This window comes from Mesitornis unicolor, unplaced genomic scaffold, assembly GCF_000695765.1.
Source record: "Mesitornis unicolor isolate BGI_N332 unplaced genomic scaffold, ASM69576v1 scaffold41164, whole genome shotgun sequence".
NCBI classification, from domain to species: Eukaryota; Metazoa; Chordata; class Aves; order Mesitornithiformes; family Mesitornithidae; genus Mesitornis; species Mesitornis unicolor.
The window spans coordinates 22,978-32,191 of NW_010178785.1; positions in this window are offsets into that span (position 1 = coordinate 22,978).

A 9,214-nucleotide genomic window follows, 5' to 3' on the forward strand; every position below is an offset into this window, starting at 1 on the left:
GTGCTGTGACATTGCTGGGGCAGCGACTCTGCGGGGTGAGGGACAGCCCTGCATGCTGAGGATGGAGCAGGTTCTCTGTGACGAGGATCACTGGGCCTGTTTGCAGCATTGATGATAAACACTGGGAACTGCAGCAACATGCTAAGTTAAGCTTCTGCAACTCCAAATGAATGCAGGGAGCATACAAAAAATGCTGGAGGGAGACCCAGCCAGTAAATCCAGGGAAAGATCTGCTGACAAACGCACCAAAACCTTCCCTTTGATTTTCTACTAAGACTGGGCACTGTGGTCTCAAAAGCCCCCCTTTGCCTTGGGCATCCCTGCTGGGACACATCTGCACCCACAAAAGGCACGGCAGGCACCATGAGAGCAACAGCCCTGCAGGATCCCGGCCAGCCAGGACCCTTCCTCATGTGGGCAGCTGCCCGTGGAGCTGAGGCAGACTGGTGGCCCCCTCATTATTCTGTAAGGAGGCCCTCATCAGGCACTAATCACCTCTGGAGGCTTTCTCAGCACTCTGTACAAAATGACCAGGGGGTAGCTCGGGAGGTTTCTTCTTTGTGTGTGCACCATCCATCCATCCAACATGCTCCACTCATCTCTGCTCCAAACCACCTCTGCCCTCTCTTCCTACCATCTTCTCCCGTTTGGTGCTACACAGCCAACTCCTCAAGCATCAGCAAAGAAACCAGACCTGGATCTTCCCGTCCATATCTTACAGCTGCATTTCCCGGCACTTCCACTGCCCCGATCCTTGTACGATCACAGCTGCACATCGTGCTCACAGCACAAGAGCGGTCTCATAAAATAATCTAAGGATGATGCAGAAAACCATTCTGAGATTCCTCAGTGCAGTGGACTGCCTAAAGAGCTGGCCCTGGCTGCAGTGTCAGGATCCCTCACTCCCTCTGAAACAAGACCTGTGCCTGCGTGGCTGCAGCCAGAGCAAAGGGTTTCTGCAGGCAGAGCATTCCCCACTTTGCTGGGCACTGCTGCAGCACTGACTGCCACAACCACAGAGTCTTTTCTGCTCACAGAAAGCCTCTCTGATTGAGTAGACAATGGAATGACAAAATCCAGTCACTGGAGACAGGAAGTATGTTCGTATCCAAAATTAAAGAGGTCCTGTGCATGTTGCCTAAATCCCACCACGGTCCTGAACCAGTGCTCCCAGGGGCTCCAGGGAGCTGAAGGACCCCACTGGATGATGCTGGGCCCTGCAGTGCTGCTCCAGCTGCCCATACCCTGGCCCTAGCCCTGCTTGTGAGACACGGTCACCCAGACCTGTGAACCTCCTGGCTTTGTTGCTCCACCTCTCCCTGTCACCGCATCCCTCCCGTCACCCCTTCAACCGAACACAGAGCTATGTCCTTGCTACCACTTTTTTTTTTAAATTTATTTTTTCCTGTTTCCTTACCCTATGACATGTACTTCTGTTCTGCCTTTTCTGTCCACACCACCTCTCCTAAAATACTGAATTTCTCTTTTCTAACTTATCCTTGCCATCTTTCCCACTTTTTTCCCCTCTACACCCACTGTCTTCACACCAACCCACCACTCCCACATGCCAGCACCACTCACAGGGTCTCCCAAGCAGCCCCGAGCTCCTCTGCACAAATGCAGTGGATGTGGAAGGGTCTCAGGTAAAGCCAGGCATAGAGAGGTGCTCGATTCTTACTTGAGAGCTTCATTTTTAAAACAGCAGGAAAAAAAAAATGACCCCGAGAGGTCACCTAGCCCACTCTGCTGCTGGAAGGCAGGATCAGCCAGACCTAAAGCATTCCTCAGAGACACTCGCTCAACCTGTTTTTGAGACCTCCAAAACCGGAGACTCCTCACCCACTGCAGAGCTGCCTTCTCCTCAGCACTGGGAAGTATTTTCTAAATCCTGACCTTGCTGCAGTCTAAGCCTGTTAATTCTCACTCAAACGACTATGGCCCCAGAAAAGAGATTATTTGTGCTTCCAGCATCCCCCCCCCACAAAGAACCATTTAAATCTGTTCCCCTTTCTGTTCACAGACAAGAGCTGAAAAAGGACTCGAAGCAGCAAATTCTCTCTCAGTACTTCACACCCTTCCTTCCTGGGGGAATGAGTCAAAAGGAGGGATTTGATCTGAAGGGGCAGTAAAAACTTTATAACCAACTACTATGGTTAGCATGAAAAAGAGAGGAAGAGAACAGGACAAAAGAGTGTTTACCAAAGGGCCCTAGAAAAATCATGGGCCAAACGGGTGAACTGTTGACACCAACATGTCTAAATTGACCACAATACCAAAAAAATTGCAAGTAGCAAATACCAAGCTGAAGTTGAAGAAGCAATGCAGTGAATGGCAGATCAATAATCCTGACGTCCCACGCAAAGAAACTGATAGAAAACAGCATAAGGAAGAGAAGGGAAGGACTTAACAGGGCTTTGGGAAAGGAAGGTGATGTTGCACAGACCCAGGGGGCTCCTTGAAGCAATCAGTAAGGGTGGGGGTAAAGGCAGCTCAGTTAATGCCACACACTGGTGTCATCTCTTCTGTTCTCCTACAAGGTCAAGGCTATGGAGGATGACAGGACATCATGCAGCACTGCTCAGGGTCATCTGCAGCACTGAGAGAAACAGCAGGTCAGCCTTTACAGTGCAGTGAGCTTACCCGGACAGGCCCAGAAGTAAACTGTATTGTCCAAATAGTCACAAAGGACTTGGAAAACGGAAGGAATGCTGAAGTGGCTGAGTTTTTCAATAATACATAAATATTCAAGTGGGTAAATATTAAAACTGGCTGCAAAATATTAAAATTGGATACTGAGTGACAGACATAAAATATGTTAATAAAGGAAAATATGAAGAAATATATCTAGCTGTTTTACAGTGGGATGAGCTCTAGGTTAGTTGTTAAACAGGAAGTATCTTAGGAGTCATTGCTGGGAGTTTTATGGAAACCGTTGTTGAATCACCCAGAGCAATAAAAAGGCAAATAGACTGTTAGGCATTACCATTAAAAAAAATAAAAAATCTACTTGATAAAGCTGCAGTGTGTCCATATCTTGACTATGACAAGAAGTCCAGCTCACTCCATCTTAAAAAGAGGGCACTATTTCTGTACAAGAAGAGATTAAATGAACAAGAATTTTTCAGCTTAGTACAGATGGGATGTTACTTAAAATCATTAAAAGTATGGAGAATTCATGGAACAAAGGACCACAAGCTGTGAAATGCACAGACGCAGACACCAGCCCTGACTCCGGAGGCCTCTGAGCACAGCTGGGTGCTGCAGGGGAGCATCACTTGGTGTTCCCCTTCCCCGTGCATTTTGGGGTTGTGCAGGAGCACCGCAGACACGGAGGTTCTGCCCCGGGGCTGGCACCATGCAGGCACTGGCCAGGCTGCACGCTCACCTCCCCACTGTAAGGCTTTTGCCACAAATACTTGGGCTAGAAACCAAATGACAGACTAAAGCTGAAATTTGAGGTCAGTGCAAGAGAGCCAGGGGAGCTTCTTCCACCCCACGGCTCCTGGTGAGCATCAGCACAGCCAGCCGCTGCCACACCGGCGGGGGACAGCAGTGTCACTTTGTGTGCCCCAGCACCAGTCCTCTCTCTCACAGTGGCTTGAACCCCACGCCAGACTTTGAAGTGTGCAGGGACAGAAGCCTGCGATGGTTTTGTTAAGGACAGCGAGCCCTCCCACTGCTGTGGCTCGTGCCAGGAGTGTTGTCCATGTGCTGTCGGTGCCACGGTCTGCAGTGGATGGAAATGGCTTGTTGGGAAGGCTCCCTTGCAGGTCAGCTACACGACAAAGCAGGAAGGAGCCTGGCAGCACCGAGGAGATAAGACAGGAGCCTAAGGCATGGCCAACAGTGGCATTTTGAGGGTATGCAGCATCATGAGCATCACCGTGCCACATCTGGTTGTCGTTCTGAGAAGCGCACTCCCCACTGCTGTGCCATGTCAGTGTCACAGAGCATGGGCTCATGAGAGCAGAATAAGGACATTTCTATATCTGTGGATATCAGAGTCTGGCTATATACATCCTCTTCAACGCTGGAAGTCTGTCAGTGAGGCTAAATAAATTGTATTCCTTCACAGGCTTATATTCCTTTATAGGCTCCAAAAGAGCAAATGGAAGTGGTACCCTTCTCCACATGTTTGCTGCCCAAATTGACAGTTCTGTGAAAAATACTGGACAAGATCCTCTGCTGGGGACCACCAGGAGCCGGAGATGGGGAACCTGTCATTGGATTGCTGCAGAAAGGAGCAGGGCAAAGGTACCAGCTCTGACAGCCAGACGTGCACCCACACAGTGCGTCTTCCAGAGTGTCAGAGCACGGACACTGTCACAGCTGCTGGACCAGGGACACCTCAGGGGGCCTCTGCGTGGCTGGCATGGAACAAGGCACCCGCACTGCCCCGCTCTTCTCAGTTACACGCCGTGTCACCACAGCACTGAAGGCCCTTAGCAGGCTCAGCTGCGATGCGGGGCAGTGCTGTGCTGCCGTGGCACAAGGAGCCCAAGCAATGCTCCTGCCAGCTACACGCTGTGCTGTGACACCCCAGCCATCAGATCCTCCTCCCTCGGTCTCCTCCAGCACTCAAGCTGCATGAACAACTTTAGAGGTTCTTCCCAGTTTATCTTAACCCTTCAGCTCTCTTGGCTAAACAGAAGCCCCTCTTACACCAAGATCACTCCACTATGTATCTGTCACTCTACTCACAGGCACAGAAGCAGGAACAAAGGAACGCTACCAAAGGTATAGGAGATGCTGCCACGAGGTCAGGACACAGCTACAGTGGAGCTGGAAAGTGCTGTGGGATGCTGCTGGAAGGACGCAGGAGAGTGAGGTGAGATGAGGCAGGGCGATGAAGTGGCTTTTAACTGCGAAGATGATAGAAATGGCTGGTTGGAAGAGAATGGCAAAGTGTTTCAATGGGCCCGAGGAAAAACTGCAGCTTCCATGACTCCTGGGCATGAAGCTTAGCCATCAGGATATGGGGTTTTTTCATTTACCTGCATAAAGTTTCAAGAGTTGTTATAACAGCAAACACACCTTACCCACATGTGAGTCACGGACAAACACATTCACTGATAACAAACACATTATTCTTAGAGAGGCTCAGGTTCTACCTCAATGTGCGAATAGCTCAGACAATCATTCGAGTCCCCTGAAGGAGTGGCAAGAGGTGGGAGAGGAGACAAAGGATCTGCAACCTGCCAGTGCAATACTCCTATGCACGTTGCCTTACGCGTGCTCATGAGCTTCACCCTCTTTGGCCCATCTCAAGGGTCAGCAGTAGCCCGAAGGCTTGATACTATAAACCAGTCCCTAATCAGTAACTGCATCTCCTTCTCCTTTACGTTACAAAGCCGGTGAGCAACAAAGAGAAGTGCTGAACCTCAAGAAGGATGTTTATTTGATTATCACATGTGCAGGATTAGATGGTTTAGGTGAGTCACTAGGTCTGTATCTTTTCTGTCTTATTGCACAAGCCTGGCCATGACATTGGAGAAAACTCTTACTACACAGTTACTGTCCTACTGACAGCTCTGCTGAAGTTTGCTGTCAGAGAGGTCCAACACAGGGGAAGCAAGTGTCACTTCTTCTAGCACAGCCATCATGATGGCAGTATGGACCAACAAGGAAAGTTCTGGCAAAGTTTTACCATGATATCTGGTTAAACTCTTGCTGGTCCAGACAGCCATTCTGGAATATCAAAGGCAGAGGGAGGTTCTCTGGTCAACCCTGACTCACCCTGCTAAATGAAAGTAAAGCAAGCTGGCCCAAGTCATGGGAGACCAGCTCATGCTCTGCTGCCTCCACCACACTGCAGGCAGTCTGGATTCAAGACACAATGAACAGCAACCCACCCATCCCACTCTGCTCACCTCATATACCTTAGAGGGCTCAATGCTGGGGGACAACACCACTGGCAATCTCCATAATCCAAGGTCCTCTTGCACAATGACCTTCTGCACCATGCGGACCCATTTTAGAGGTCTGGAGATTAAAACTGTTCCACAAAACTCATTCAAGTCTTTCCCCTCAGCAACAGCTCAAAGCACTGGCAAAATCCAACCAGCACAGACAGCACAGCAGCCCAGTGGCATCCATCCTCCTACAAAAAGCACAAAGCTGTATTGTCACTCAGGACCAACTTAGGGGTAGCACAGACACATGAGATCCTCCACAACTGATATAGCAAGCTTTATAGGACAGAGCTCTGACCCTAAAAGCAGCTTTGCAGTGATGGCCCAGATACAAAGACTCACCCAAACACAGACCACTTTACTGCAGAGACTGGAATATCGTTTCCTCAAACAGCAAGTTTCTACAGCAGGTTTTCAAAGGTAAAGCCTTGGAATTGACCTCATTAATGTTTATAAATATGTAAAGGGGGAGTGTCAGGAGGAAGGAGCCAGGCTCTGCTCTGTGATAGTCAATGCCAGGACAAGGGGCAATGGGAGCAAACTGGACCATAGGAAGTTCCATGTGAACATAAGGAAAAACTTTTTCACTGTGAGGGTGCCAGAGCACTGACCAGGCTGCCCAGAGAGGTTGTGGAGTCTCCTTCTCTGCAGACATTCAAAACCCGCCTGGCCGTGTTCCTGTGTGACCTGGTCTGGTGATCCTGCTCTGGCAGGGGTTGGACTGGCTGAGCTTTTGAGGTCCCTTCCAACTCCTCACATTCTGTGATTCTGTGAAATGGATGCCGGAAAGAACATTCTTGCTCTTCTAGAAAGGTGACAGCAGACCTAGAAGAGCAAAGAACGACAAGGAAGTTCTCCTTGGGGCAGATTACGCTGTAATTTCTTCTGAAGAATTGCTCATCATCAGGAAGGCTGAACTGCTCCTGAAAGGAGACCATAGGGCTCTCCTGAGGTTGACATGGACTGGGGAATCCTCTAGTACTCTTCTGAAGATGAAGCTCAGCAGCAGCATTGCTTCCACCATTACTTGGAGACTGCACGGCCCCGACGTGAACCTGAACCACCAGTGTAGTCATTTCTGGAGAAACCAGCAACAGTACAGGGAAGCCTTTCCTGGTCACGAGTGAAACATGGGCATTTGTCACGACTGCACATGAACCAGTGCTCACCAGGGAAAACCTGCGGGCAGGAGATGGGCATCGGGTGGAGGAGCCACCCCTACTGAGCTTTCCCGGCTGGCCCTGCACCCCAGGAGGAACATAGCTTGATCCCCTCCCCCTCGGATATCCCTGGGCTCCACCACCTCAGCCAGGTGCAGAACAAAAGGAAACGGATGATTTAGTTATTGCTTCAGCGCCGAGGGTTTGAAGGTCAGCCATTCGGCGTGGCGCTCATTGTACGGCCTGCGCGGCCTGCGCTGCCTGCCCTGCCTGCAGACCTGCAGCTCCAGCCAGGCTGGCACTGTACGGCCGGCTGCTGGGCGGGGAGATGAAAGGCTTTCTGCTAATGTAATAACTGACGGCCTCTTCAGTGCCGTTTGAACTGTTTACAGACCGAGTTAACGATTACAGGCAATGTGTACCTTGGCTGCGGCCCAAAATTCTTACCCGCCCGTCAGATATTATCAAAGAGCCCTTCACTGCTGGCCTGGAGTCCTTCCAAAGCACAGCGCCGAAATGCCGGCGTAGAGGAGGGGCCTTCGGCACTCGATCGTGAAGCTCAAGCCTGAAAGTCACAGATCTGCTCTGGCGAGATGTCCTGAGGACTGGCTGCTGAGTCATGTAGAGACACAGGAGCACCCAAGAGGTCCCTGAAGCCCCTCATGGCCCATGGGTCCATGCAGGACATGACCCAGGGCTCTGCCTGTGCTGGCTTCCAGACTTTGCAAGAGGACACCACACAGCACACAGGCTCTGGCTGTCCCGGTTTCCCTTCCTGCATGAGGTTGCTGCTGTCCATACCTCATTCTTCACACGTAGTCTGGGCGGTTGTGTTAACGTCGGTGGTTACACAGCTTATAGCTACTCCTGCCAAAAGCGTTTTCAACACCCCCATGCCTAAGAGTGTGGACAAAACCAAACCAGGTGGTGGGAGATTAGATAAAATCACTTCCATTGTTATTTGTAGCTGGAAAAATGCAGGTGTAGGTATAAGGTCTGGTGAGATTTGGGTTAGAAAACAAGCCCCAGTTCTCTGGGGCAAACTGCACCAAGTCTGGAAATCCCATTGAAACGCAGGGATGAAATCAAGAACTGGCAAGCTGCTCTAATTGCAGCTGAGTAACACAGAGCCACATTCAGGCAGCACTGAGGCTGCACAGCAAACTGCTTCCGAGGCAGGAAATACCGCAGCTGCGGAGCACGGCTCCGTCCTGCCCACCCTCCTGCACCCACAGGAGTCTGGCAGGTTTGGCAAGAGCAGAAACTGATCCCTGCACTGTGAGGTGCTCCTGGAAGTTTTGGTCATGGGCAACTTCCCAAATACAACCAACAGGGAAAAAAAATAATCTCCATTTCAGATGGAAACCTGCCACATGGACCATGAGTCCTCCTTGCCACTGATCATTAGGCTTTAAAAAATGCTGTTTAATATAGTTCAGTAGACCACCTGCAGACTGAGCTACCATGGCTTCAATGTATCACCAGCAGTCCAGCAACCATTGTTTAAAAACCTCTGCTTCAGTCCAGCACAGGATTCAAAACTCCCAGCTACACCAGCAGCATGAATTGATCATCATCTTTGTAGGAAAGGCCAGATAATAAAAGTATGAAAATGTACGTTAAAACTTTGCTCCTGTGTTCCCAAAATGAGGCATTTTGTCCTGCACAAAAAAATGCAAAAGCGTCTCTTTCGCAGGCTGACAAGAGATGGCGTTGCCAAGGGATGCTTTCCAGAAAAGGGCTGATGCCTTCGCATGGTGCCAATTGTGAGCTTGAAATATGATGTATGTCAGCAGGTCCCAGGCACAAGGGCAGAGATTGAATAGCTAAAGGAATAAATTACTTGTTTTTAATCACATACCATACCAGCTTCCCATTGTTTTATTGCTCATAGTTTTTTTTAAACAGGGAGGAGAGAGTGGCTGGTGAAGGACACAAGTATCTCTCTTGTTAGATGTTGTAACATTGCCAGGAGACAGAAATGTAGATGCAAATATATTTGATTCAATAAAACTTGCTAGTACAGTGCAGTACACTACAAAAATTGGATCCTCCTACGCTTACTTGCTAGGACATGAGTTCAGGCCCTCTGGGATCCGCAGGTCCCTGGCTGCTGTCGATGACATCACTGACACTTAAAGA